This window comes from Notolabrus celidotus, chromosome 18 (assembly GCF_009762535.1).
Source record: "Notolabrus celidotus isolate fNotCel1 chromosome 18, fNotCel1.pri, whole genome shotgun sequence".
Lineage (NCBI taxonomy): Eukaryota > Metazoa > Chordata > Actinopteri > Labriformes > Labridae > Notolabrus > Notolabrus celidotus.
The window spans coordinates 3866380-3881256 of record NC_048289.1 but is presented as its reverse complement, the minus strand read 5'-3'; the positions used below and the strand labels follow the sequence as shown (position 1 = coordinate 3881256).

The 14877-nt window shown below is 40.4% G+C and overlaps 1 long non-coding RNA gene across 1 annotated transcript; it reads left to right on the top strand.

Annotated features, from left to right (window-relative positions):
• The first annotated feature begins 9471 nt into the window (after positions 1–9471).
• On the top strand, positions 9472–11457 carry LOC117830618. Its single transcript, XR_004634807.1, has 3 exons — positions 9472–9559; positions 10967–11067; positions 11187–11457. It is a non-coding gene; the product is annotated as an uncharacterized LOC117830618 (long non-coding RNA).
• Positions 11458–14877: the final 3420 nt, after the last annotated feature.

Below are 14877 nucleotides of genomic sequence, written 5' to 3'. Positions count from 1 at the left end.
AGATCTAGTGGAGGATTTTTTTTTTCATGGAAAAGTGCTAGCTCTAGTTAGCATAGCCACATAGCTACATGTTCGTCGCTGTGTACCAAGACACAAGTCGACATACTGACAAATAAAACAACAAGAAACACTAAATCTGTGACCAATGGTTCAGAAAGGTCCTGCCGCAGGCGCCTCTCCGTCAGGATCAGATTCTGGATCAAATTCAGAGGGTTGAAGTAACTGAGCAGCCGTGTATATTCAGCCAACATGTAAACATTAGATCAACGTGCTGGACAGCCAAGGCCACATCCACTTCCTGAGGGGGCGTGGTCAGAGAGCTCATTCTCATTTAAAGGCACAGACACAGAAAACAGCCTGTTCTGAGCAGGGCTGAAAAAGAGGGGTTCACAGGCAGACCAAAATCTGATTTCAAAGTGTTTTTTTGAGCATAAACTTTAAAGACATGTTTTGGGGACCTCTTAGACCAATATATTTTGATGAAAAAGAGCATAATATGTCACCTTTAAATGTACACATTAAACATATATCTCTAATCCTGGTACCATCTTACACCAGACCGCTCAGATCAACATGGGATGTCTACTGTGCTCTTTGAAAAGGACCACACATTGCTAACAGACAGGCTGAGTCTCCTGAGATGGTTAAGATTCACATTAACACACACACGCACACACACACACACACACACACACACACACACACACACACACACACACACACACACACACTTTTATTCTCTGGCTTTTTATTGAGTTCAACCACTTTCTGCTGCTTGATTCCTCGAATAAGAATCAAATTTACCTTTATATTTTGATGTTGCACAGTTTCCATCAGCCATGCATGCCATGAAGCAATATTTGGGTCTTTGTGGAGCACTAAAATATAAAACATATTCTGCTTTGTTTAACACTTTTTTGTTCATTAAATAATTCCATATATGTTCTTTCATAGTTTTGATGTCTTCAGTATTAATCTACCGTGTTTCAAATCATTAAAATAAATAAAAAACCCTTGAATGAGAAGGTGTTTCCAAACTTTTGACTGGTAATGTGAGTGACATTAATTTGAAGCTGTGTTTGCTCCAAGCAGCAACCTCCGGCCTTGAGAATTGAAGCCAATGTGGAAGTGTTAAAAATTGCAGTTCCACTTGAGGCTGGCTGCAGAAACACCAGAAACATGTTTACAGCCTGGTTCAAAAAACAGTCTAGGTCTGAATAGCTCATTTCTCTATCAGTACACACTGTACGGGGGGGAATGTTTTATAATGCAGCAGTTTTGGCGATATCAAGATTACGAGGTTTGCATGATTAGAGGCACAGCTGACTTGATTAACAGGCGGGAACACTGTAGCTGTTGGTGAGGAGGCTCAAAGCATCTCTATCTCACACTAGCTCGACAGAAATTAGGTTGTGTTCAACATTTCCAATATGGCTCCCTCCGAGGATTGGCTTCAAAACAGCGCTTCAGAAACAGATGGGTGACGTCAGGGATACTACATCCATTTATTATACAGTCTATAGTTTACTCTGTGTTACTTATGTAACACAGTGTGGGGATGCACAGGTAGTATATTGAGCTCCTTTTGCTGAATTAAATGTCGATGAGAACTGAGTCTGTATATCAAAAACAGGAACTTGCTTATTGTTCCCAGGGCTCACCAGCAGTAACTTTCCTCTAACAGGTCCACCTCTGTTAGTGTTGTGATATAAAATATGTATATTCGTGCAGCTTTGGTTCTATTAAACACACCTGACTGTTTGCTGGAGGGAGGCTGTGGAAACCTTTTTTAATGCAAACTCAAGCCCTGAATGCTTTGCTCTGGCTCAATGTTTATACTAGCACCAAAGCTTGTTTTCATAACTGAGTTTTATAACTTTTAAGGTGAGTTTCATTTCTACTAGCAAATATGTCGACAACTTAATATTTTGATCGTGTGTGATTGTGATTGGGTGTTTCTGCAGGGTTGGTGTAAAAAGCTCAGATGTCTGCGCTCTCTCCCTGGAGATAATTCTGCCTCTCAATCAACCTGTTCTTTCTTTTGTAAGAATAATGATAGAAATACATGAATGTGGCTCCTGAGAGTAGTAATCACACTCAGCAATCTGCAGCCTGTCTTCAAATCCAAACCTGCATCTGTGCTCCTCAACAAGACAGATTGCTATCATTAATGCAAAGCACAAAAAAAACACTGATGCACGGATGTCACTCAAGCTGCTTAAAAAACCACCTCCACCAACGGTGAGTCACCACGTCAAACTGTCCGACTCCGGAGGACGAGCGGGAGAGAGGAGGAAGGAGAAAAGAGGACGAGAGACAGATTGTCACATCATCATCAACACCCTCGACTCCAACACAAGGTTCTGATTATTATTTGGAATAACACACTCATAGCTGCTTTCTCTGCTTTGAAGTCGGAGCTTTGGCTGTGAATTCTGAAGCAGTATCTGAGTGTAAATGTTCCCGACATGAAAACCCAGAGGGCAAACTCTGCCCATGAGCTGAGAGAGGGAGCTTTAGTCCTCTCAGAGAAACCCAAACAACAGAGACGTTACATCTTATTTCATGCTGCTGAAGCCAACACTCTACAGATTGAAGACTCATTTAGTGGACATCAGCCTGACAAACACAAAAACACTGGCTCACGGTGAGGACGCACACTTTCTCAGCTGGACACGGGGCAGCTTGTGCATACTGAGCTTTACTTTAACAGCAGCTGTTATGGAGGGCTAACTCACAGGCCTTTGTGTGTCCATGTTTTCATTATAAGCAGAGGGCAGGCTCAGCTCAGGATCATAATAGTGTGCAACCACTGGTGAATGATTTCAGGAGGAGTTGTCCTCTGCAGCAGAGTGTAACTGAGTTGTCACAATGCAGTATTGTTCTGCTATGTGCTGATATGAGCTTTCCTGTTATCTGTTTTCACCTAGGCAATAATAAAATATGGAGGGGTCGCAGAGAGGAATCAATAATATGTTTCTGGTGGGAATGAGAGTCTGTGATGAGAGAGGTTTATATTTCAACGGGCCAGACCGGGGTGAAACTCCAGCCCAGGCCCGGTCTCAGAGGGAGTGAGGCAGAGGGAGGACTGAATACTCCCTATTCATGGATGATGTCCTCTCTCTGTCTCCCTCTCTCTGACATGTTAACTGTCTGATGCCTGGGGCAAACTTCAGTGTGATTAAAGTTCAGAGCTTTGGGATTGGAGGTTTATGATGATCACACATAGAAGGGAAGTCTAGGTGTGTTGGATCCAAAGAAGATAAGATAGATGAAATAGATGAGACCATTGGATAAGTCCAAACTGAGACTTTTCTTTAATAATTGATCATTTATTCTGACTATCAGTCAATACAGTAATCTCACACGTGCAATGCAGAGCAACACACCCATAAAGTCCTTATCCTGACCTCCACCAGAACAATCAATAATTAGCAATAAAGTGGGATTAAAGTGTTGTTATTTTTTCCAATGATTCAATAGTTTTTGACATATTTTTGGCACCTAGTTGTACATGTCTTTTTACATTTAATTCACCATTACTTTATTTTATTTTATTTCTATATTTATTTATTTATTCATTTATTTATTTATGATAACGACTTACCTCCAGTTATTCCACCCTGATCTGATTTGTGTCTTTCTATAAGTCGCAATGCTCAATGATTAGGGTGTTGTTATTTTTTCCAATGATTCAATAATTTTTAACATATTTTCGGCACATAGTTAAACTTGTCTTTTTTATTCTATTTTAATTAAGTTTAACATAATTCAGTTAATTCAAATTAATTTAATTTAATTTATTGTATTATTATTATTATTGTTATTATTATTATTATTATTTTTTTTTTTTATTATTATTATTATTATTTTTTAACAATAATCATGACTTGCCTCCAGCTTTTCAACCCTGATCTGCTTTGTGTCTTTCTTAAAGTCTCAATACTCAATGATTAAAGTGTTGTTATTTTTGGCAATGATTCAATAATTTTGACATATTTTCAGCACATAGGTTTACTTGTATTTTTAATTTGATTTTAATTTAATTTTTCCTTAATTTAGTTAAATTCAAATCAATTTAATTTAATTTACTATTATTACTATTATTTTATTTTTTGTACAATGATCACAACTTGCCTCCAGTTATTCTACCCTGATCTGTGTGAATAGTATTATTTCCTTGTGAACAAGGTTTTTACTGTTAAAAGAAAAAATATGTCTGACACTGAGCTCCTCGGGCTGCAGGAGGTCCTACATACGTTACTTTTTTATAATTATCTCTCTCTATAGTCATAGTGATATTATAGATCTATAATGCAGTTAGTCTAGTCATACATTAAAATCAATATTTAAATAATTTAATTTAAAGCAGTTAAAAAAAAAATACTATCACACGATGATGATCCATAAATAATAAGTTAAATTGAATAATGATATTTAAAAAATAATAATAAATTACAGACTTACTGAGCAAACTACAACTAGGGCTAGTCAGCAGACATATGGCGGATTAATTTAGCTTCTTGTTTTTGTTCAGTTGATGAAATTAGTCTCACTGTTGAGATCACTCTCTGGGCTGACACAGCTGGCACAGAAGTAGCAGGTATGCTCAGGTGCTTCTCCACCAGCTCACAGAGTTTCCTGTACCTGCTCTCGTGGCCCCTATGGTTTGGAGGAACATTACATTCCTCTGTGTGTTTTAAATAGGACATAAATAAAAATAACAAACTTTGAACCATTATATAAGCTGTATGTTTGATGTTTTGTGTAAGATGTCTTCTGTTCAATATGTATATGAGCGTATTTGGTTTTTAAAAATCTCATCCTGGCTGAATCAGAAAACCAATCACAGTTAGTTTGTCCCCTAACCAGCCATTCACAGCCATCATCCAGCTTCAATCTGACTATTTCCTACCTTCAGTGCATGAAACGCTCCCCTACTCTCTCCTCCCGTCTGTGAAGGGACGGTTGCCCTCAAGGAAAAGAAGCACCTGTCATACATGATGAGTATGATCCTCCAGTATGATCCTCCAGGTTAGGTCAGGTTACCATCAAAAACGTCTATCAGTATAAATTCTTCTGCGCACAACAACCACTCTCTTCTTCATCTTCCAGCTGGTGCGTTTCGTTGCAGCCACTTGCTAAATACAAAAAAACGTATGTTACAAGTTTGTCCTGCAAGCGGTAACCCCCGGTCTCAAAATATGAAGCCCATGCAGAAGTGTTATAAACTGCAATTCATCGAGCGTCCACTTGAGGCTGGCTGCAGAAACACTAGATCACATACACACCCATTCAAAGAAGACGATCTTTACAGCAGAAATAAACATGTTTACAGCCTGGTTCAAAAGACGGCTTGTGTCTACGTAGCTACGGTTCAGAAGATATTAAGATTACAAGTTTTGCCCAAAGAAGGACATGATTGACTTGATTGACAGGCAGGCACCCTGTAGCTGTTGGCGAGGTGGTTCAAACCCCGCCTCTTCACCTCACATTACGTTTGGTCGACTTCAGCATTTCACATATGGCTCCCGCCGACGATTGGCTTCAAAACAGCGCTCAGGAACAGATGGCTGACGTCGCGGATACTACGTCCATTATCTATGCAGTCTATGGTTCTGTGCTGCTGTAGAAACATGACGGTGCAAGATGGCGGCCTATGTGGAAGGAGACCTGCTCCTTATATAGACATACAAGGCTCATTCTTAGTATGGGTTTTTACATTTAGGCAGTGGTGGACAAAAAACACGTCTTCATTACTGAAGTCAGTGTATAGATCCTCCTGGTCAAACTTTACTCCAATACAAGTGAAAGTTGTTCAGTCAGATTCTGACTTGAGTTAAAGTCCTGGAGTACTTGCTTTTAAAAATACTGAAGTATTCAAAGTACTTTTTAAAATATCTCTGAACATATTTTCACAAAGCATGAGGTCAGTCAAGAATGCATGGGTGAACATTCTGCTCCGTTCTGTTTATCTAGAAAACATGATTTCATGTGTAAAAAGTCTACCATGAAGTCTAAACTAAGTTACTACAAGCACAGACAAGTTTACAATGTTCCTCTGGAATCAAAGCAGTGTGTTAGCTACAGACCTCCACATGCTTTCTCAGGTTAGATGCTGATGTTTTGTTGCTGTGATGAAGTTTGTGTGGTAAACAGATCAGAGATTTACAACAATACAAACAATCATTCTTTATTTCAAAACCTCAAACGTGGGTTTAAAATGTGTCCGTGGTGCTCAGGTAGAGAATCATCATCCTTCTCAGTCATAGCCATCATCACCACGACTACATGAACGCACTGATCTGAAGAACGTTTGATCTACGCTCAACCGAGGTACACCACTGAGACAAACCAAACACAAGGACACCAACAGTTTACGGTCTTTGGGATCTGATTTCAGAAAAGAAAACTCATCAGCTGACTTCAAAGATAAAGTAGAGAGTAACTAGAGCACTGATAGAAATGTAGAGGAGTCAAAAGTATGATATTTGTCTTTAAATGGAGTAAAAGTAATAAGTTCCCCAAAAAATAATATTCAAGTAAAGTACAGATACTCAAAAAATGTACTTAAGTACATTTACTTTGTTACTGTCTACCACTACATTTAGGTGATTAAACACTAATTTAAACACATTTATGATTATTATATTCCTCTGTTCTTACATGTGCTGCTAAATACAACACTCTGCATCTTTAATGCAGTTGTTTGCACTGTTTCTTACGTTGCATCTGTTTTTTGATTAGGCATGTACTGTTTGAATTTGCATTGTTTTTAAATTTGTAGCATGCTTATCCCAGCTAAAGATTCTTTGGGATTGCAGATCAGTTAGCCTTGTAGTTTTTGAGGGGGTTCTACGACTGAAAGAGTTATTTGACTCTCTGGTTTGATGCCAAGCAGGTGGTTGAGGTGAGCTGCACAGTCTCTTCAGGTATGTCTCCATGAGCAACCGCACTTTTTTTCCCCAACAGTTAAAGACAAAAACTCAAGGATCTGTGGAGAGACTCACCGTCTGCATATCTAAGTGTGTGTGTGTGTGTGTGTGTGTGTGTGTGTGTGTGTGTGTGTGTGTGTGTGTGTGTGTGTGTGTGTGTGTGTGTGTGTGTGTGTATTTGCAAGCTTCAGCATGAGACACTGGCTACCTACTGGGTCCCTCTTTAGTTTCCACCCTGTGCTCAGTTTCACTCTATTTCAGAGTTGGCTAATTAATCATGCATTATTGAGAGACAGAACCAGGGAGTGTAATAGCCTTCACTGCAGTCCCAGCACAATACAGAACCAGGTCTTAATGACTCCAGTGTATGTGTGTGTGTGTGTGTGTGTGTGTGTGAGTGTGGGGGGCACTCAAGGTCAGGCTGACAGTAACTTTGAGTGCTTCTGTTTTTCCTGGCAGGGTCCATGAGAAGATGAGTTTCTTGAAAACTCCTTTAAGGTTTGTCGTAGAGCGTACAGCATGTTCTGTATTTTTCCAGTGTGTGTTTAAAGCTCCGTCTCCTGTTTTTACTGTTTCCTGATAACACACCTTCAGCTGTGATTGTAGTGACTGAAAACAGACTCGTCTAATCCCTCTGTGTCGTCTTCCAGGCTAGCTGTGGTAAGCACCTACACTTTCTGTTTCATGTGCCTCCTTCATTGCTCTCTTTCTCTCGCTGAGCCGACTGACAGACTGACCGCCAGCGTCCCCCACACAAACACACTCACCCCTCCCTCCTGTCCTCGTCCCCCCCTTGCCTCCCCTCTCCCCTGGTGGATAACGTGGGGCAGCGTACACGTGCAGACAGAGCTGCCTCCCCTCCCCTCTCCTCTCCTTCACACACAGACTCTCTCTCTCTCTCTCTCTCTCTCTCTCTCTCTGTACACACATGAGTTCTTGCCAGGATGAAGACCTTGCTTCAAGGGTTTAATCAGACGCAAAGGGACTCTCGTCTGCAAGCAGCCGCTCTGAGAAATAACACAGAGACCCAGCGGTGGAGAGAGTTACGGCCGCCCACTTTGCAATCAGAGAACATTTTGAACACCAATCTCACATGAGGACGAACATTTGGAGGTGCTGTCTGCTCCATTGATTAGCAGGAAACCACAGACACTCTCAATTCTGGTGGGCATGACGTGTACCAGAGTTAATATGGATTCTGCTGTAAGACTGTTCATGAGAGGGGGGCGTATGAGTTCTGTATGTACATGAAACATGAGTCATATTTTGATTGTAAGGCCTTGACTTCTCCTTATTTACTGTATTCATCACCCAATGCCTAAAACTTTTAAAAGTCCAAAGTATGACACATTTCAGAAACTAATAGATCTGCATGACTGGCTAACTTGCAGGATCACTAACTACAAAGTTTCCTTTAAAGGTTACTAACCATTCTACTCGTGGTAGACATTTACAAGAAGAAAAACTAACACTGGAGCAGAAAGAGAAGTAGCTTTTGGCTGTGGCTACCTTTACTTGTGTGCAGTGTTTTGCATTTCCATCCATGAAATAGGCAGGATAAGCATTATGAGCTAACAGCTGCTACACTATAATAATGAAAACTTAAAATTGTTGGCCCGAAAATTAAAATTTTGGTTAAGTAAACAAAAAATGTTCCATTTTGTTGAAAACTACATCGAGTAGTGAACTCTGAACTCCCTGTATTAAGTTTGTTGTGTAACGTTGGTCTCATTTCTTAAGTTAGGTTGGCAGAACTTGAAATTATGGGTTTGAGGCTCGGCTAAATTATCTGAGTATGCTTCAGACAAATAACGGGGTCTCCAACTCAAATCTACAGGGGTCTTCCACACTTTCAATAGGTTGTTTGCACATGACGTAATTTCCGTTGCGTGGCAGTGGCCCAAAATGCAGATGGGGGTCAGGAAGCGATTTAAAAATACCTAAGGTTTTACAGTTTCCCTAACAGATCGAACAGAGAGAAGTCAACAAGTGTTTATCGTGTCCCAAAGGGAGTGGTTCTCAATGGGGAAAATGCAAAAAACTCTCTGAAAAACAAGGAAACAGTGGATAGCAAACCTTTGTTTATGGTCAAGAAGAGCAGAACTAACTAACTAACTAACGAAACTAACCTTAGTGTTGATAACATTGTGGCTAGGAGGACAATTCATATGGACATTAATTGAAAAATACTCACCCTGGCAAAAACCCAACAACAATCGTTGTTGAGCACCTTGATACCCAAGTCATGGACCCAACCACTCAAGAAAATTGTGAGCCTTGAGGCTTTTGAATGCCTTCAGTTACTCGGTGGTGTAAAATGAAGTCTGGAGGACGAGGTAGTTAGTGATGTCAACGGCTAATAAAGCTTGGGTCAGTTAAAAAATTGGAAGTCCTCATGAGAGGAGGATCTCTTCTGACATAATCCAGAATTTGTTTCGGTATCGCTGTCTTATTATGGTGTCTAGAGCACAGTACGGGCTTTCCTCGGTAGCGTCCATTCTGAAATTTACTTCCTGACCCCCATTTGAATTCCACACGTCACTGGCATGACGTTATTGCAAACAACCTATTCCCCACATGTGGCTCCATCTCTCCTGTCCTGTGTGGATTTGATCGCCCTAAAGGTGAGTGTTTTGTTTGAGTATTGTACTGAACTCTAGCTTTATAGTTGGTCAGTTGATGGTGAGTGGATTATCGGTTAATGTCACTTTAATTTGTTTAGTTAGTTTAATAAGGCGCGGTCATTACCAATAGTTAGCCGCCTTGAACATTAGCTAGCTACATGCAGGTGTAATAGGGTGCAGTAAAATGCAGCAACAAAGGAACATTTTTGAACAAACAATAATAAGTTGGCACAACTTTTACTTCTTAGTATGTAGAACTCCAAACTTTAAGTTACACTACATATGATTGATAAGTTATCTCAACGAACACACATGAGTTGGATCAAATGTAAGATTTTTAGTTAGCCTCAGAAATCAAAAGCAGACAGTTGCCTTGAAATTTTGAGTTTTCACAGCTTTTTCGTTTTAACAGTGTATCCAGGCTTTTCCTTTATTCTCTGCTCTAACGGCTGTCATGCCAAAAATATGTCCTTCACTGAGGTAGCATCTGACTTTCACATCATATCCGGTGACGCAGAAGCCCCGCTGAAAAATGCATCCATTTCTATTGTCTTCTTGTTGCCCCCTCGTGCAAAGAGTTACTTCTGTTCATGAAATTTAAAGAAATTCTTAGATTTCAAAGTTAAGATTAGATCCAGGGGAAGACAGAATTAATTCACAAAGCATATTGGCCCTTCAGAGAGCTCCAACGTGAAGGTGGACTATTAAGAACCTTAGGTGTGGGGTGCTGGTTGCCTATGGCTGTCAAAGCGCAGCCCAGGAACAGAGGCTTTCGTCCTTGTTACAGCAGTCGCAGGTTCGACTCCCGATCTCTACCATTTGCTGCATGTCTTGCCCCGCTCGCTGCTCCCCATGTTTCCTTTCTCTCTCCAGATGTCCTATCAATAAAGGCAAACATGCCCAAAAACCCAACTTGATAAATAAATAAAAGAACCCTTATTTTTTCTCAAGCAGGGGAGAAAATAAAGAGAAGATAATGAGATTGATGGATTGTGCAGTGGTCATGTTTGCTCTCACATCTCCAAGCTAGCGCAGCGAGGCAACATCTCAAGAGAGGAAAGTGATCGCAACATTTAGATATCTAGCAACCAGATAAATGCAACAGTTTCACTCATTATTTAATTTATACTTATTATATTTATTTTATTTTATTCTATCTTATTATATTATATTTTATTGTTGCATTATTTTATTTTTCTGGTATTTATCTGATTTTATTTTATTGATTTGATCATCTTGATTTTATTTTTAAGTATTATATATCCTTTTCCTTCCACTTTTATCTATTGCTGTTTGTTTTCTGTCTCTGTTCTTTTGTGAAGCACTTTGGGCAGCACGCTTGATGGTATGAAAGGTGCTTTATAAATAAAAAAAAGAGTTGAGTTGAGTATTTTGTTCTCATGACAGGTGAGCCCTGCATATGGAGGCTTGTAACAAAAACAAGACTGTGCAGAACAACATCAACAGCAATAAGCTGCACACAATGGTTAACATGACAGCATTAGAAGGTTCGTATGTCCGTTAATCCGTCAAGCATTAATTATCAGTGTTACTTTTTGTTAACTGTAATAAAGGAAGATTATTAAAACCTTTAACTTCTGTTGAATCAGTTTCTCTTTAAATGCAGGAAAGCAGCAGGGTGGCAGCAAATATCATCTACCCGAGAGAGAAGAAGGATCCAAACCCTTCTCTTGTATCAGACAACCTGAGCAAGACCAGGCGGCCTTTGTACATTTGAAGTAATCCTTGGATTTTTATGTATATGATGTGTTTCCATTCAATGCAGCAGGAGGGGAGGTGGACTGTCAGACATTCAACTGGTCTTCATGTTAACATGAACTTTTGTTAATTTTGACCAAGCAGCAACCTCCGGCCATGAGAAGTGAAGCCAATGCGGAAGTGCAGTTTAAGTACTGGAAACCACATACACACAAATGAAATTTTCAAAAAAGCTGATCTTTACAGCAGAAATAAACATGTTTACAGTCTGGTTCAAAAACCGAGTGTAGTCTGGATTGCTCTTTTCTCGATCAGCACACACTGAACGGGGGTGAATATTTTCATAACGCGGTAATTTGGAAGATATTAAGATTATGAGTTTTCCATCATGAGAGGCACAGCTGACTTGATTGACAGGCGGGAACACTGTAGCTGTTGGTGAGGAGGCTCAAAGCCCGCAACTTTACCTCACACTAGCTCGATCGCAGTTAGGTTGAGTTCAACATTTCCAATATGGCTGCCACCGACGATTGGCTTAAAAACAGCGCTTCAGAAACAGATGGGTGATGTCACAGATACTACCTCCAGCAGGACCAGACTCATGTTAGACACACATCTGCTGGGACCGTGTTGGAGAGAGGGATAGAGGGAGTGAACAGAGAGCAATTAGACAAAAGAAGCAAAAACAGGGCTCACTGTGTGAAATGCTTCAAAAAGATGTTTATTGAAATAACAGAACAATCCTGATCGTTCCAGTTCCCTCTCTCTCTCTCTCTCTCTCTCTCTCTCTCTCTCTCTCCCTCTCTCTCTCTCTCAATTCAATTCAAATTTGCTTTATTGGCATGAACAACTTGATATTATTGCCAAAGCACATAAATTCATACAGTACATTATATATATTCACAACACACTACACTCACCATATATAGATTAATCACACACCATATTCATTACATATTATATTCATCACATACATATCAACCATATATTACATATTTTATACGCATTAATGAACGATGGTGTCACCTATACAGCATATCTCAATGTCCTCACCCGATGCAGCACGCTCACAAAACCTCCACCCAAAATCAAACACCATGGGATGGTGCGTCCCTCAGGCTGTGACAGGCAGACACATATTTAGCAGCCAGAGGAGCTGCTGACCCTTCCCCCAGGAGAACTGACAGTTTCTCTTCTGGGGTTAATGTTGGGAAGTTTGGTACCATTTTATTAATTTTCCTGTAGTGGGAATCTCTTAGTAAAGAGAACTTGCTGCAGTGGAGGAGGAAGTGCATCTCTGTCTCTATGTCCCCTGTAGAGCAATGAGCACATAGACGCTCCTCTCTGGGCAGCCATGTCTGTCTGTGTCTCCCTGTCTCTATAGCCAGCTGGTGGTCACTCAGCCTGTATTTGATCAGGATACATCTTTGTTTGGTATCTCTGACACTGTACAGATATTCAGATCATTTATAATCACAGTTTAGGGTGAAATAACAATTCATTCTACTTTGGGTCTTTGTTTGGTTTCTCCAGTGTTCTAAGTACAGATCTTTGGAGTGCTTCATGATGAGTTTAATTTGGTTGTGTTTAATTTAAGTTTAATTTGGTTCTCTCTCTCTCTTTCTCTCTCTCTCTCTCTCTCTCTCTCTCTCTCTCTCTCTCTCTCTCTCTCTCTATATCTCAGAGCTGCATTCCCACACTAAGCATATTATTTCAAACAGTTCTTGCACTGTCTTTCAATTTCACCTTTAATTTGTTTACTACCGGCTCTAATGTGAGATTTGTTGTGTTTTGGACCTGTCATGATGTGTAAGGTGTTTAAATTACTTTCAGAGCATTTATCATGAGTGATAGAAAAAAAAGAAACATGCAAAACCGTCAAAATGAGTTGTTTTATTAAACTGGATTTCTCATTTCAGTCATCAAAACAGGATTTCCCTCACTGTGAGTAAAAGCTTTCTCTCCGTGTTTACTTCCTGTCTTTTTCCAGGCTGATCAGTTGACCTTTGACCTCTAATGCAAATGATCCCTCAAAGCTAAAGTCCAAGCTCTATTTCAAACATTTATGTGGCTGTAAACGAGGGGTCAGGGTAGTGTTTAGAGGAATGCTGTGAAAGCCTCACCCGACCTCACACAGGCCTGCTCAGCTCTTCATAATCTGCAGTCAGGAGCCAAAATGGAACAAAGTCAAGCTCACAGAGCGAAGCAGCTCGCCTCATCTATATGTCAGGCTCCAGTTACACGAGAGGTGAGCTGGCTTCACAGTATTTCTGCCTCACTGCTCTTCATCTCAGGAAGTGGTCAAACAGATCATTGACAGGGGGAGTGACCTGGAAAACGTGACTCGCTAATAAACACGCTGCAGTGTTTGGCACAGTGATGACCCGAGTGTGTAATGTGATACGCTGTTGTGTTCTGCTGTGACTAATTGTAACCTCTGTTCTCCAGCTGAGGAAATCCGTCAGCTGAAAGGAATTCATGGAGCGACCAACGGAGAGCTCAACCTCAGATCATGAGGGAGGTGTTTTTCTGTCTTTTTATAGCGCAGGATGGAGACGGGGAACCCTATCCGTACAAGCCATCAATCAATCAATCAATCAATCAATCAATCAATAAATCACCCAATTAATCAATCAATCAATCAATCAATCTTTATTTTATTTATCTTTATCTTTTATTTTGGTACATATTGAACTGATTCAAACATCTGCTAGAATATATAGATATCAATCAATCAATCTAATCCCCATATCCCAGCAAATGTAAGACCGTACTCTATGTTCTATTATTAACAAAGACCCAACATCAAGACAGGATAAGATCCAGTCCCATCTTACAGACAGGACTCAGTCTGATCTCATCTGAGGGTGTCTGTCTCCCGGACCCTGACTGGTAGATGATTCCAAAGGAGAGGTGCCTGATAACTAAAGGCTCGAACTCCCATACTACTTTTAGAGGCTTTAGGTACGATGAGCAGGCCTGCATGTTGGGAGCATAGTGTTCTAGAGGGGTAATAGGACACTATGAGCTCTTTAAGATACGTCTGAGGTTACAGCATAAAATCCCCCAAACACAGCACTGACCTACACACATCAGGCAGCATCACCCTCAACCAGCCTCTCGAGCCGCTTACGAGACTGTAAAAGATATATTACAAGGATTTGAGCCATAAAGCTGTTCAAGCTGGAGGCCTGAGTAATAATCGGCCCCGTGCAGCTGTAGGCAACACTTCAGACATTAATGAGAATATGATTGATCACATGTTGGGTAATTGAAATTGATTAATCATTTGAGAGTTGGAACTTAATCTCTGCAGGAGTTATAGAGGTTATGAGTGAACGCTGGTGAGGTTGTGCATTATCATGCATGCCTTGGGTAGCCCAGCAGGCCTTCAGGGCAGACCGTGATCAATAGTAGCGGAGACAGACCTGAGAGGCTGACAGCGGATTTCAACTCATCAGAGGATTGAAAAATGGAGAGTGCTAAGGTATTTGTTGTCGTCCTTGGATTAGACCTACAGGGGAAGCTTGAATGAATGGATAACACGCTTAGTATGGACAGCACAAGGTTTGTTAAAGTTGCGTAATTTGATGTTGCAT